The sequence below is a fragment of the Schistocerca cancellata genome, chromosome 2 (genome assembly GCF_023864275.1).
Source record: "Schistocerca cancellata isolate TAMUIC-IGC-003103 chromosome 2, iqSchCanc2.1, whole genome shotgun sequence".
Taxonomy (NCBI): Eukaryota; Metazoa; Arthropoda; class Insecta; order Orthoptera; family Acrididae; genus Schistocerca; species Schistocerca cancellata.
The window spans coordinates 791404133-791420100 of record NC_064627.1 but is presented as its reverse complement, the minus strand read 5'-3'; positions in this window follow the sequence as shown (position 1 = coordinate 791420100).

The window sequence follows — 15968 nt, the reverse complement described above, 5'->3', positions numbered from 1 at the left end:
TCCATACAAACACTTTCAGAAACGACTTCCTGGCACTTAAATCTATACTCGATATTAACAAATTCCTCTTCTTCAGAAACGCTTTACCTGCCATTGCCAGTCTACATTTTATATCCTCTCTACTTCGACCATCATCAGTTATTTTGCTCCCTAAGTAGCAAAACTCCTTTACTATTTTAAGTGTGTCATTTCCTAATCTAATACCCTCAGCATCACGCAATTTAATTCGACTGCATTCCATTATCCTCGTTTTGCTTTTGCTGATGTTCATCTTATATCCTCCTTTCAAGACACTATCCATTCCGTTCAGCTGCTCTTTCAGGTAATTTGGTGTCTCTGACAGAATTACAATGTCATCGGCGAACCTCAAAGTTTTTATTTCTTCTCCATTGATTTTAATTCCTACTCCGAATTATTCTTTTGTTTCCTTTACTGCTTGCTCAATATACAGAATGAATAACAACCCTGTCTCACTCCCTTCCCAACCACTGCTTCCCTTTCATGCCCCTCGACTCTTGTAACTGCCATCTGGTTTCTGTACAAATTATAAATAGCCTTTCACTCCCTACATTTTACCCCGGCCACCTTCAGAATTTGAAAGAGAGTATTCCAGTCAACATTGTCAAAAGCTTTCTTTAAGTCTACAAATGCTAGAAACGTAGGTTTGCCTTTCCTTAATGTATTTTCTAAGATAAGCCGTAGGGTCAGTATTGCCTCACGTGTTCCAACATTTCTGCGGAATCCAAACTGATCTTCCCCGAGGTCGGCTTCTACCAGTTTTTCCATTCATCTGTAAGGAATTCGTGTTAGTATTTTGCAGCCGTGGCTTATTAAACTGAATTTTCATATCTGTCAACACCTGCTTTCTTTGGGATTGGAATTATATTCTTCTCGAAGTCTGAGGGTATTTCGCCTGTCTCATACATCTTGCTCACCAGATGGTAGAGTTTTGTCAGGACTGGCTCTCCCAAGGCCGTCAGTAGGTCTAATGGAATGTTGTCTACTCCCGGGGCCTTGTTTCGACTCAGGTTTTTCAGTGCTCTGTCAAACTCTTCACGCAGTATCATATCTCCCATTTCATCTTCATCTACATCTTCTTCCATTTCCATAATATTGTCCTCAAGAACAACGCTCTTGTATAAACTCTCTATATACTCCTACCACCTTTCTGTTTTCACTTCTTTGCCCAGAACTGGGTTTCCATCTGAGCTCTTGATATTCAAGCAAGTGGTTCTCTTTTCTCCAAAGGTATCTTTAATTATCCTGTAGGCAGTATCTAACATACCCCTCGTGAGATAAGCCTCTACATCGTTTCAATTGTCCCCTAGCCATCCCTCCTTAGCCATTTCGCACTTCCTGTCGATCTCATTTTTGAGACGTTTGTATTCCTTTTTGCCTACTTCATTTACTGCATTTTTATATTTTCTCTTTCCATCAATTAAATTCAGTATCTCTTCTGTTAACCAAGGATTTCTATTAGCCCTCGTCTTTTTTACCTACTTGATCCTCTGCTGCCTTCACTATTTCATCTCTCAAAGCTATCCATTCTTCTTCTACTGTATTTCTTTCCTCCATTCTTGTCAATCGTTCCCTAATGCTCTCCCTGAAACTCGCTACAACCTCTGGTTCTGTCAGTTTATCCAGGTCCCATCTCCTTAAATTCCCACGTTTTTGAAATTTCTTCAGTTTTAAACTACAGTTCATAACCAGTAGATTGTGGTCAGAGTCCACATCTGCTCCTGCATATATCTTACAATTTAAAACCTGGTACCTAAATCTCTGTCTTACCATTATATAATCTATCTGAAACCTTTCAGTATCTCCAGGCTTCTTTCATGTGTACAACCTTCTTTTATGATACTTGAACCAAGTGTTAGCTATGATTAAGTTGTGCTCTGTGCAAAATTCTACCAGGCGGCTTCCTCTTTCATTCCTTCCCCCCAATCCATATTCACCTACTATGTTTCCTTCGTTCCCTTTTCCTACTGACGAATTCCGGTCACCCATGGCTGTTAAATTTTCTTCTACCTTCACTATCTGAGTAATTTCTTTTATCTCATCACACATTTCATCAAACTCTTCGTCATATGCGGAGCTAGTCGGCATATAAATTTGTACTACTGTGGTAGGCGTGGGCTTCGTTTCTGCCTTGGCCACAATAATGCGTTCACTATGTTGTTTGTAGTAACTTACCCGCATTCCTACTTTTTTATTCATTATTGAACCTACTTCTGCATTACACCTATTTGATTTTGTATTTGTAACCCTGTATTCACCTGACCAGAAGTCTTGGTCCCCCTGCCACCGAAATTCACTAATTTCCACTATATCTAACTTTAACCTATTCATTTTTGTATTTTCTAACCTACCTGCCCGATTAAGGGACCTGACATTTTATGCTCCGACCCGTAGAATGCCAGTTTTCTTTCTCCTGATAACAACGTACTCCTGAGTAGTCCCCGCCCGAAGATCCGAGTGGGGGCTATTTTACCTCCGGAATATTTTACCCAAGAGGACGCCATCTTCATTTAACCATACAGTAAAGCTGCATGCCCTCGGGAAAAATTACGGCTGTAGTTTCCCCTTGCTTTCAACCGTTCGCAGTACCAGCACAGCAAGGCCGTTTTGGTTAGTGTTACAAGGCCAGATCAGTCGATCATCCAGACTGTTGAGCCTATAACTACTGAAATGGCTGCTGCCCTTCTTCAGGAACCACACGTTTGTCTGGCCTCTCAACAGATACCCCTCCGTTGTGGTTGCACCTACGGTACGGCCATCTGTACCGCTGAGGCACGCAAACCTCCCCACCAACGGCAAGGTCCATGGTTCATGGGGATATATATATATATATATATATATATATATATATATATATATAATGTTCCTTGTATACTAAATTATTCATTGCGGACTAACTTAAATATTTCAAAGTATCATCTAAATCTTAAATATTTCCATTTTCCTAACATTAAATAAATATTTGATTCATTTAATATGTCTGCTGAATAAGTCAATTTAACGTTAACTATAAATTTCGTTTTACATACTGGACAACTTGAACATTCACTTTATGTCTATTACTGAATAATACATACTATACTATTTACACATTCTAATCTATGTGTAGTCTTACGAATTTCATTAACGATCTTGGGACATGTTTGTTGTACTGACTGTTGCTTTGACCGTGGCGGTCTGCGATGTCTATTCATCTCGCCGCCCCTGTACTACTGCACAGATTGATCGTTTAAGTTCTGCAGTCCATCTGTGCGGTTGCAACAGGGGGACATAGGGAATATAGGTAATCTACGTCATCTTTTGTCGTGCCGCCTCTTCAATGGTTAAGCAACATGACTTTTTCATTGTTGCCTCTTCTTCTAACTTGCAACATGTTTACATATGTTTTGCCGCCTCGTCAATGGCTAAACGCACAACGTGTTAATTATTTGACCCATTTGCCTCTTCTTGTAGCTTGTAACATGATTATATATCTCGTGCCGCCTTTTCAGTGTCTAAACAGCACAACGTACTGATTATTTGACCCATGTTGCCTCTTCTTGCAGCTTGCAAAATGCTGATCGTAACAATGGCTCTTCTTGCCCTCCACGTCGCATAGCTTTGGATAATTACGCCATACGACGTGTAATTTTAGATTTTTCATTCTCTTTACCTTCCATTCGTCGATTCTTCGTTTCTATTGTTACGTTTCGTAAAGCGTTCTTCGGATTGCCTACAGCTGCCGACTTTCTGGGGTAGGGTCTTCTTTTTCTTCAACTTCTTCATTTGATTCATACCGAAACTGATGTAGGCCTCCTTGATATTCTTGACTAAATTGATAATAAAATTTATGGTGAACATCGACGAACAGCTCCGTTCTTGCCTTCGAGTGACGAACTTCGCGTGACTGGTTCTTGTTTGCTCGTTCCCGCACCGCCTGTACGTTGCAAGGCCAGCGAACTCCCGCACTCGGCGCCCTCCGCTACGTCATGGGACGTCTCGTAGCTCGTAGTTACAGAGCCAAAAGATTACTCGGCCTATCACATGGTAGCAGCAACAGTCTCTCCGGTTCTTTGGGCTGCGGCCTCAGCGTGGGGTAAGATGTCTCCGTACATGCTCCAGAATGACGAATGAAGAACATGAGGAACACATATACACTCCTGGAAATTGAAATAAGAACACCGTGAATTCATTGTCCCAGGAAGGGGAAACTTTATTGACACATTCCTGGGGTCAGATACATCACATGATCACACTGACAGAACCACAGGCACATAGACACAGGCAACAGAGCATGCACAATGTCGGCACTAGTACAGTGTATATCCACCTTTCGCAGCAATGCAGGCTGCTATTCTCCCATGGAGACGATCGTAGAGATGCTGGATGTAGTCCTGTGGAACGGCTTGCCATGCCATTTCCACCTGGCGCCTCAGTTGGACCAGCGTTCGTGCTGGATGTGCAGACCGCGTGAGACGACGCTTCATCCAGTCCCAAACATGCTCAATGGGGGACAGATCCGGAGATCTTGCTGGCCAGGGTAATTGACTTACACTTTCTAGAGCACGTTGGGTGGCACGGGATACATGCGGACGTGCATTGTCCTGTTGGAACAGCAAGTTCCCTTGCCGGTCTAGGAATGGTAGAACGATGGGTTCGATGACGGTTTGGATGTACCGTGCAGTATTCAGTGTCCCCTCGACGATCACCAGTGGTGTACGGCCAGTGTAGGAGATCGCTCCCCACACCATGATGCCGGGTGTTGGCCCTGTGTGCCTCGGTCGTATGCAGTCCTGATTGTGGCGCTCACCTGCACGGCGCCAAACACGCATACGACCATCATTGGCACCAAGGCAGAAGCGACTCTCATCGCTGAAGACGACACGTCTCCATTCGTCCCTCCATTCACGCCTGTCGCGACACCACTGGAGGCGGGCTGCACGATGTTGGGGCGTGAGCGGAAGACGGCCTAACGGTGTGCGGGACCGTAGCCCAGCTTCATGGAGACGGTTGCGAATGGTCCTCGCCGATACCCCAGGAGCAACAGTGTCCCTAATTTGCTGGGAAGTGGCGGTGCGGTCCCCAATGGCACTGCGTAGGATCCTACGGTCTTGGCGTGCATCCGTGCGTCGCTGCGGTCCGGTCCCAGGTCGACGGGCACGTGCACCTTCCGCCGACCACTGGCGACAACATCGATGTACTGTGGAGACCTCACGCCCCACGTGTTGAGCAATTCGGCGGTACGTGCACCCGGCCTCCCGCATGCCCACTATACGCCCTCGCTCAAAGTCCGTCAACTGCACATACGGTTTACGTCCACGCTGTCGCGACATGCTACCAGTGTTAAAGACTGCGATGGAGCTCCGTATGCCACGGCAAACTGGCTGACACTGACGGCGGCGGTGCACAAATGCTGCGCAGCTAGCGCCATTCGACGGCCAACACCGCGGTTCCTGGTGTGTCCGCTGTGCCGTGCGTGTGATCATTGCTTGTACAGCCCTCTCGCAGTGTCCGGAGCAAGTATGGTGGGTCTGACACACCGGTGTCAATGTGTTCTTTTTTCCATTTCCAGGAGTGTAGATATGACACGTAAACATAACGTCCGTTAATGTCAATCATTACATTTTATCCCCAGCTAATTATGTTCATTTTCACTAATGAATGCAGTCTTTTAACCTTTCTAATAGTTCACAGCATGCATTTTCCACTAGTGTCACACATTAACTGTTTGCACATGCGGTATTTCATTGTTCCACAAAAATTCCTAATGCTCAAATCATTGTCATTTCAGCAGGTTATGCCAAGATTCTGTACTATTCAGTTACAGGCACAGCTCTTTTGAAATAATTGACAGTTCACTGGGCAACCAGCACAACGAAAATTTAACATGTGAATAAATTCGATAACTCATTGTGTTTGTTCTTAATCTAATTCTTCTGTTCCCCAACAGTTACACATGAGGCACTCAAACAATTACAGAACCAAGTATTCACAAATTTCATTGTCATTAACTACTGTACTAATAAACGAAGAATACATTTATATCCAGAACATTATTAAAACAATAAACTGTAATACTATCAAACCACAAAAAGAACTACGTAGATAAAGCTTCTCATTCAGTGGTCCATTAACTGTCACTAGGTGTTTCATCCATAAAATTTCTTTAAATCTTTGTGAGGAAACAAACACTTGGGTCGTCCCCATTACCTTCATTAGCTAAAAAATAGCTTCCCTCGTGCGGAATGCGAATGATCCGGTAAGGCCCGCCGTAAATTTGTTGCCATTTCTTGTTTAACCTTACGAGAGTCAATGACTTAGGGTGTTTTCTTATTAAGTCCATGTCGCCTATGGTATATGTTACAGTTCTACCCAATTTACGATAGAATTTGGCCTTCCTCAGTCGCGCAGCATGCTTTAATGGTTCACGCACGTCGTCCAACAATGACTTCCTATCTTTGTCTGGCTGAACCAACATCGATAAAGGTTTAATCCACTCATTATATTCGGGCGTGTTGATTATTTTCTAAGCTGGAGTCTACTTTCAACGACCGACACGTACTCTATCCACTTAAGTTGTTGCGTTGCAGTGTAAGTGCAAAAAAATGTGTTAAAGTCTCCAAATATACGTTCAACTGGCGGCGCTTGTGCATGATATCGTGATATCAAGATATGCCTTGCGTCTAATTTTAACATTTGCCACCAGCCACAGGCCTAAAATAGCAGGAATGGACTTGGCCATTGAAAGACCTCACGACAAGTATGGGAGTGCGATTTTCATCAGACCCGGGCTCAACGTAACATCAGCCGCAGTGACAGAAGTAAATAACATTGAAGTACTCACCATTCGCGCCCAAAAGTTCTCTGTGACGTCTGTGTACAAACCAGCAGATGTGGATTTTTTTTTTCCATGAACCAAACAATTTTATATATGACCATATTAATTTTGTCATGGGCGATTTCAACCGCTATGGTGAAGCATGTGGATATAATGAGACTGATGACAATGGTGTACAGCTTGAATCCTGGGCTGACACTAATGACCTACAACACATTCATGACCCAAAACAGCCAACATCGTTCAACAGCAAAATATGGAGAAGGGGGTGTAATCCTGACAACATCTTTGTGGGTAGGAAGTTGGCAGCACAGTTCATGAAGCTTGTTGAAGAACCCATCCCAAGTACACAACACAGACCCGTCATTTGTGTTGTGAATGCCATGGTTAAATCAGAGGAGGTGCCTTTCCGAAGACGGTTTAATTTCAAAAAGGCAGACTGGCAGAAATTTAAAGAAAAATTGGACGAAGAGATTGAGAAAATCCCTCCTCGACCAGATGAGTATGGTAGATTTATCGATCTTGTGAAAGGGATCTCAAGGAAAACCATCCCAAGGGGTTGCCGTACCCAGTACATCTAGGGTCTGACCGGCAGCAGCAAGGTCTTACTTGACAGGTACCAAAAGCTGTTCACTCAGGACCCCTTCAGCGAAGATACGATGGAGGCTGGGGTGGAACTAATGCGGGCTATTGCTGAGGATAAGAGATCACGGTGGTGCAAACTAGTCGAGAATCTTGAAATGAAACAAAACAGCAGACGTGTATGGAAATTACTGAAAAACTTAAGTAGGGACCCAACTGACCACCAGCAGAAGAACAACGGGGTAACAGCAAATCAGATCACTAGCCAACTTCTGAAGAATGGGAAAACCAAAGGGAAAAGAGAAAGGGAAAGAGTTATACCCCAAGTTATACCCCAAGAAGATTACGGACTCCTCAATGCTTCATTCACAGCAACAGAACTGGAAGACGCCATTCAGGGTATGAAACTGAATACGGTTGCTGGAACTGATGACCTTAGAATGGAGCAGATAAAACAGTTTGGGCCCAAAGCTCGAAACTGGTTACTACAAATGATGGACACCTGTATTAAAGAGCTGAATATTTCAAAACTATGGCGGCAGGCGAGAGTGGTGACTTTACTAAAACCTGGCAAGGAGATAAAGGACCCCAAAACTTACAGACCACTGTCACTTCTATGCCACCTCTATAAGATACTGGAGCGGATGATTCTCAACCGGGTGGCAGAGATTATAGATGGAAAGCTCATAAAGGAACAAGCCGGTTTCAGACCAGAAAGATCTTGTTGTGGGCAAATACTTAATCTGATGCAACGTATAGAAGATGGGTTTGAACAAAAATTAATAACTGGAGCAGCTTTCATAGATCTTACTGCTGCACGCGACACGGTAAAGCACAGAAAAATATTGCGCAAATTATATCGCCTCACAGGGGACTGTAGGTTGTCGATGGTTATTGGTAGTCTTCTGCAGAATCGAAGATTTTATGTCTCCCTAAATGGTAAAAACAGTAGATGGCGACTGCAGAAGAATGGCTTACCACAAGGAAGTGCACTTTCTCCCATCCTTTATAATGTGTACACTAATGACCAACCTATACCTCAAGATGCAAGACTGTTCGTATATGCTGATGACACAGCTGTGGTGGTCCAGGGGTCCAATTTTTATGCAACATCTGGAAATCTCTCTAGAGCGCTTGAAGAACTGGCTCAATACTACGACGCCAATCACCTCAAGCCAAACCCTGACAAAACCCAAGTATGTGCTTTCCATCTGCGCAGTAGAGATGCTGGAGTTGAGCTCGACGTTACATGGAAATGTAAGAAGCTAAAGTACTGTCCAACACCTAAATACCTTGGGGTGCCAAAACACCAAGGCTACAATCTGCTCCAGGAATAACATCATCCGCAGGCTGACAAACTATGAATGGGGAGCTCAGCCTTCAGTACTGAGAACATCAGCACTTGCTCTGTGTGTTTCTGCAGTAGACTATGCAGCGCCAGTATGGGAAGCATCTGCACATGCTAAACAGGTTGATGTAAGTGTAAATGAGACAATGCGAATTGTTACAGGCTGTCTCAGACCCACACCAACAGGTAATTTCCGCATCCAAGATCAGAAGGCAGGTGGCAGCAGACGCTGAGAGAACAAAGGAAGAAACAATTCTCGACACCCACTGAATGGGCACGTCACTCAGGCTCGGAGGCTTAAGTCTAGAAATAGCTTTATTGCAAGAACCAAGATCCTTGACGGTTCACAGGAAGATAATAGAGTCAGTAAATGGGGGAATGAACAAACCGCACTGCAGATAATACCAAAAGAGCAAATGCCACCTGGAAACAAACTTTCTTATACAGTGTGGAGAACACTAAATAGGCTGAGGGCTGGTGTACCCAGATGCAAAACTAATCTCTGCAAGTGGGGACTGCTGACTAACGATGACGACGTTCTTTGCGGATGAGGAGAGGTACAAGACGAGGCACATCTGCTCATATGCCGACTACTGCTGGAACCCTGAAGTTTTAGTGACCTGCTACAAGGCAACGGCAAAGCCGTAGCGGTGGCTAACCATTGGAAAAATAAAACTTGATCTGGACACGGAAAAGTAAAGTAAAGTAATTTGCTCCTTCCAAGCCTTGCTGGTGTAATATGTTGTATTATCTGATAGAATAGCACTCGGCTTATCAACCTTAGATCTGTGGTCTTTAATTAGGCTTAACATTAGTAGATCTTATTGGCTACATATTAATGTATTTTGAAGACATGTCGCAAAAGGCAATTACATATTCGAATCTACCTCTTGAAGTCGGAAGTCACTTGGCCCACGGAATGGGGTAAGAGACTTCACAATGAGTTAGATGTGAACATACATCCACCTCATAAGCATAATCATTTATCACACCAGTTTCCTGATCGAAGACTTGCAAATAATCCTTTAACAAGCTAGCTAATTCATTCCACTGTACTTCAGTTCGGTATTCAGATCCGACTATTTTCTTATGGATAATATTTTCAACGTCCGATGAGTTGTCTGTTGGTAAACTACTTAATTCACAATTGTCAGTTAAATACAGTATATTAGTATCTAAATAATTCATCTTTATTCTCTGGTATAACCTGCCATGCAATCCCAATTCCTTCATCAGGTTCAAAACAATAATTCGCCCGTCATTGGCTAGGGTGCATATCCCTTTTAATAGATCAATTACTACTTTCTTGTCTCTCAGAAAATCCCAACCCTAGATGCACGGAGAAGATAGTATAGGAGCTAACAGAAGGTGCTTAATAGTTTTTCTCCTTTTGAAACCACTTCTACCTGCACCTGAGACTTCACAGAAACGAAATGAGCGTGCAACGCACCTCACAGCGTACAGTTTGAAACTGGAATTTACAGATTCATTATTCATTAAAATTTTGACAATTGACTGTACCATTTCTACGTCCCTCCCATCGTTGTATCTTAGCATTATTACTTCTAATGATGTTATGCCTTCCTCTTTATGGCCAGCCACTTCCGGAAAGCGTAAAGAGGCTGGCTAAAGTTTGTTGATTCAGTTGTCCTTTCGTTATTCCCTTCCTCTACAACACCCATTCGTACTTCATGGTTCTAAGTTGCCCATTCACGGTCTTGATTACATGGCCTGTTTTCAGTTTTATTTATCATTTGAGGTGGCATGTATTGCCCTCATGTCTCTACTACGTTTGCAGACGCTGTCCATGGAACTGCCGATTGGTTACTCCACTGGACATGAAAGTTAAGCGAAAAGATACAATCTTAAAGATCTTTATCTAAATCACCTGTGCCTTGGAGCTTGTTAGTCCTAGTGACGAGGTGTAAAAAAGATTCTATCTTCAAACGTTTCTCAGATTCCGGAATTTTTTTTTTCTTTTTTTTTTTTTTTTGTAGAGTTGAGGTGGCTGGGGAATTGGTTCACTGGCCTACTTGCACTATTGGCAAACGTGTAAACAGGTGAATTTTTATTATGCACGGCTCTGCACATAATGCCCAGTTTATGACTCCACTGTGTTGATGCATTCCTTCAATCTGTCGCCCTCAGCCCAGCCTTCTGCTGGCATCAAGGCAGGTAGCTCAGCATTGTTCTGCTGGATAAGTGTCTTGACAAGGGGCTGCCCTATCTACCCTGTGTGGCTGTGTGCCTGTTGGGAAAGATTTACTGAGGGATGGGCACGCCACCAACTCCCAACATGCTGTTTCTACCAGCTAAGAACCATGAAAATACCTCATGCTTCTAGCGACATACCGGGCTCCATTAACATCTGCTCAGGCCATTAACTTTCTAAGAGTCTCACTCAAGGTGCGAGATTACGTTTTCTTTAATATTCTGAAACTCGGCTTTGAATTGTTCTATGCGTTCAGTGTTTCCCGGTATTGATGATTCCTGCTTGATCGACTTAGTAACTGACTCTGCAGCATTCTGTACTTGAGATCGTACCTCCTCTGATTAGGTCTCTCTCCCCTCAGAGATTTCTTTCTCAATCCTTTTCGTCTGACCCATTAAATAATCGTCAATATACTCTTGGCTTGTCAATTATAGATCTTTTACTTTGGTCGGTAGATCATCTATTGTGCCCGACTGCTCTTTAAGTATCTCTTTCACATCCTTTTCTAAATATTTACCGATCCCTGTAAGGCATCATGTCTGCTTCTCGCTGACTTTAAGACAGTCTCAGTTTCTCGAGTTTCTTGGCCAACATATCTTCTCACCAACCTATCGTATCTTTCCTCATTTTGAGCTTCTAACGATTTAACCACCTGTTTGATTTCATCTGTAAATTTTCGATCCTTTCGATCTCGTTCATAATTAGCCTGTAATATTTCGTCTTTAAGTTCTCGATCTTTCTGATCCCTTTCTTCCCTGTGTTTTCGTTGTTGTAACTACTGTTGATGATTAGCTTTTAGTTTCTCCTCTTTAAATTCATGATCCTTCCCTTTTGCTTTAATTACAAAGTCAAACAAAACATCCAGTCCCACTTCATTTATAAGTTTACTCATTCTGCTAGGTCATACAGTGGAATCACTATTGGGTATCGACATTCCGACGTCGTTACTTTCAACCGTTTCCGTCGAAATCAACGAGTCTATTCTGGTAGCATTCGATGATTAAAATTCTTCTGCCCTATTCATCTGTTCACGGACTAGGTTTTCTGTTATATTATCATCCATGTCTGTTCCCTCCTTCTTAACCATATCTTCGTTCACATCCTGTAAATTAGATTTCAACTTAAAGGACTTCTTTGACGTGGGCAGATACTACAGATTACTAACACTCAACACTAACACAACTACAGATACGCAACACACAAACACTGTCTAGCCTAGAATATCAATTCGACATAGCGACGTACTTTCCAACTTTGGAAAGTCATCCACCAGCTGTTACATTATACTATATGTATTTAGTTGTGCACAATGGGCTATGACTCAAACTTTAAATATTGATTATTACGGCAAGCTCCTCGTGTCAATTATTTCGATACGTACTTGGGTTTTGTGTCTTATGTAACACCTGTATGTGTGCCTCCCTCGGGCACGACGTCTATCGCTTCCGTCCTGTCACTCTGGGCGTATTTTCTCGAAGACAGCGAACATGTAACACGAGCACGTTTACACGAATGGTTATTTCGTTCGTATACAGTCACTAAATTGTTCGCAAAATCACATGTACAAACTGTATAACCTTCGAGCCTCATGCTGTCGCGCCATTTGTGACGCCTCGTACTGCTGCCTACTGCCACTTCCACGAACAGCGAAGGTGTTGTGTCCTTTTTCTATGCCCAGCCAGTATTCGTGACCCCGTCGAGATACCTGAAAGCGAGGTGACACAATACTACCTGTCACTGCAGTCAGTATTTGTTGATCAGTAAGTTTAAATTCAAATTATTACCATCTGCTAGCGGCTTTGCTTTGGGTTGCCGCCAAAGACGCGCCGGAACTGTTACTAGGCGACCGATTCGTCTTTCAAAAATAAATTGAAATCTTTAATTTTGCGTAGCACATGTACACCGAATTAATTCCTTCAAAAGTCATAGGGTTCATATAACACAGTCTATTTGATATGACTTATTATAAAGTATATTCATACTTGAGCCAGATAATAAATGCCTATAGTCGAAAGTCAAAGAAATTTGCTTTTAATCCCGGGTTCCAGTGAGGTTAAGTATTTAACCGCATTGGGGCATGAACTTAAAGAGTCGCGAATATTCAGAAATAAACACTAAAAGCTCGGACACTAAAATCTCGAAAACAAAGGCTCTCAGACGCGAAAGACTAACAGACGCGAAAGACGTTAACAATAAATGAGCTGGGTTTCTAAAATAGTTAGAAATCAAAAGGGACATTCATTGGAAACCCTTTGAATAAATCCCCTTCCTACTTTGCACATAAGTCTCTTCTCCGTTGGTTCTTATTATTCTTTTATTGAATAGTTCTGCTTTAAAACGAGAAGTTGTGATTTTATATGAAAAATGGGAATTTTTATTGCCAGTTCGAATAACTTTTAGTTTCAAAAAAAGACCAGATATCAGACGGGGGTTACATGTGTTGCAGACGAACGTTGAAAATTTGTTGGACTTTAAGATAAGCAGTGAGGAGGTTCTCTTCAGAATCGGCGGGGAAAGGAATTTGTGGGGAACACTGACAAGGAGGAGGGTCAGGACGATGGGAAATCTGTTAAGACATCGAGGAATGACTTCCAGGTACCAGAGGGCGCTGTAGGTGGCAAAAACTGTAGGGGATGACAGAGACTGGAGTACATCCAGCAAATATAATTGAGGACGTAGGTTGCAAGTGCTACTCTGAGATGAAGAGGATGGGAAAGGAGAGGAATTAATAGCGGGACATATCAAACCAGACAGAAGACTAATGATTAAAAAAATAAAGAAAGAGAAAGAAAGAAAAAAATTAGAATTATATATATTAATACCTAAAGCTGCTGACGGGCGGTGAAATATATCAACGGGGAGAGGTGAAAATGTGTGCCCCGACCGGAACTCGAACTCGGGGTTCTGCTGCTTACATGGCAGACGCTCTATCCATCTTTTTTTGTGAAATCTCATTTTGTTCGTAACAGTTCGCTGCAATTGTCCCCTGACGCCTTTTGAAGTTCGTTATTGATCCATTCACTGTTTTTTTATTACAGAGGCTAGCTAAACCTCTGACCAAACACGCTGAGCCACCGTGCCGACAACCATCGGAGCCTGGATAGTGCAACTGCAGGGGCTATCTCGCGATCGCCTCCCGCGAGACCCACATTCTCACCTTATATGTCCACACACTACGTTCCTCGTGTCTTTACCCGACACACTCATTACTCGTGGAAGACATTCTTATGAAGTCCCGTAAGAGTTCGGGTAATATGTGTGCATCCGCACACAAGAAGGTCATGGCCAGTATTGCCGCAACTACACTCCTGGAAATGGAAAAAAGAACACATTGACACCGGTGTGTCAGACCCACCATACTTGCTCCGGACACTGCGAGAGGGCTGTACAAGCAACGATCACACGCACGGCACAGCGGACACACCAGGAACCGCGGTGTTGGCCGTCGAATGGCGCTAGCTGCGCAGCATTTGTGCACCGCCGCCGTCAGTGTCAGCCAGTTTGCCGTGGCATACGGAGCTCCATCGCAGTCTTTAACACTGGTAGCATGCCGCGACAGCGTGGATGTGAACCGTATGTGCAGTTGACGGACTTTGAGCGAGGGCGTATAGTGGGCATGCGGGAGGCCGGGTGGACGTACCGCCGAATTGCTCAACACGTGGGGCGTGAGGTCTCCATAGTACATCGATGTTGTCGCCAGTGGTCGGCGGAAGGTGCACGTGCCCGTCGACCTGGGACCGGACCGCAGCGACGCACGGATGCACGCCAAGACCGTAGGATCCTACGCAGTGCCTTAGGGGACCGCACCGCCACTTCCCAGCAAATTAGGGACACTGTTGCTCCTGGGGTATCGGCGAGGACCATTCGCAACCGTCTCCGTGAAGCTGGGCTACGGTCCCGCACACCGTTAGGCCGTTTTCCGCTCACGCCCCAACATCGTGCAGCCCGCCTCCAGTGGTGTCGCGACAGGCGTGAATGGAGGGACGAATGTGTCGTCTTCAGCGATGAGAGTCGCTTCTGCCTTGGTGCCAATGATGGTCGTATGCGTGTTTGGCGCCGTGCAGGTGAGCGCCACAATCAGGACTACATACGACCGAGGAACACAGGGCCAACACCCGGCATCATGGTGTGGGGAGCGATCTCCTACACTGGCCGTACACCACTGGTGATCGTCGAGGGGACACTGAATAGTGCACGGTACATCCAAACCGTCATCGAACCCATCGTTCTACCATTCCTAGACCGGCAAGGGAACTTGCTGTTCCAACAGGACAATGCACGTCCGCATTTATCCCGTGCCACCCAACGTGCTCTAGAAGGTGTAAGTCAACTATCCTGGCCAGCAAGATCTTCGGATCTGTCCCCCATTGAGCATGTTTGGGACTGGATGAAGCGTCGTCTCACGCGGTCTGCACGTCCAGCACGAACGCTGGTCCAACTGAGGCGCCAGGTGGAAATGGCATGGCAAGCCGTTCCACAGGACTACATCCAGCATTTCTACGATCGTCTCCATGGGAGAGTAGCAGCCTGCATTGCTGCGAAAGGTGGATATACACTGTACTAGTGCCGACATTGTGCATGCTCTGTTGCCTGTGTCTATGTGCCTGTGGTTCTGTCAGTGTGATCATGTGATGTATCTGACCCCAGGAATGTGTCAATAAAGTTTCCCCTTCCTGGGACAATGAATTCACGGTGTTCTTATTTCAATTTCCAGGAGTGTATATTCATAAGTATAAAGAAAGAAAATGTCAGGTAGGCGTTTGGTGTCTTTCGTAAGTCTCGTTGTGATTTTGGATATCATAACGGCATGGCAGGCATTCATTTGCGTGTTAAGTAGTATTTCTTCCCTATTCTGTTACCAGTGTTTAAACTAGGAAACCGAAATCAGTAGAGGAGCGTTTTATCTGAATTCGAGAAAGAAATATTTTTTTCATTCTTATCCCTAACGATTCACCTCATATCTTCCTCAAATGAAAGCATTTCCGATATCT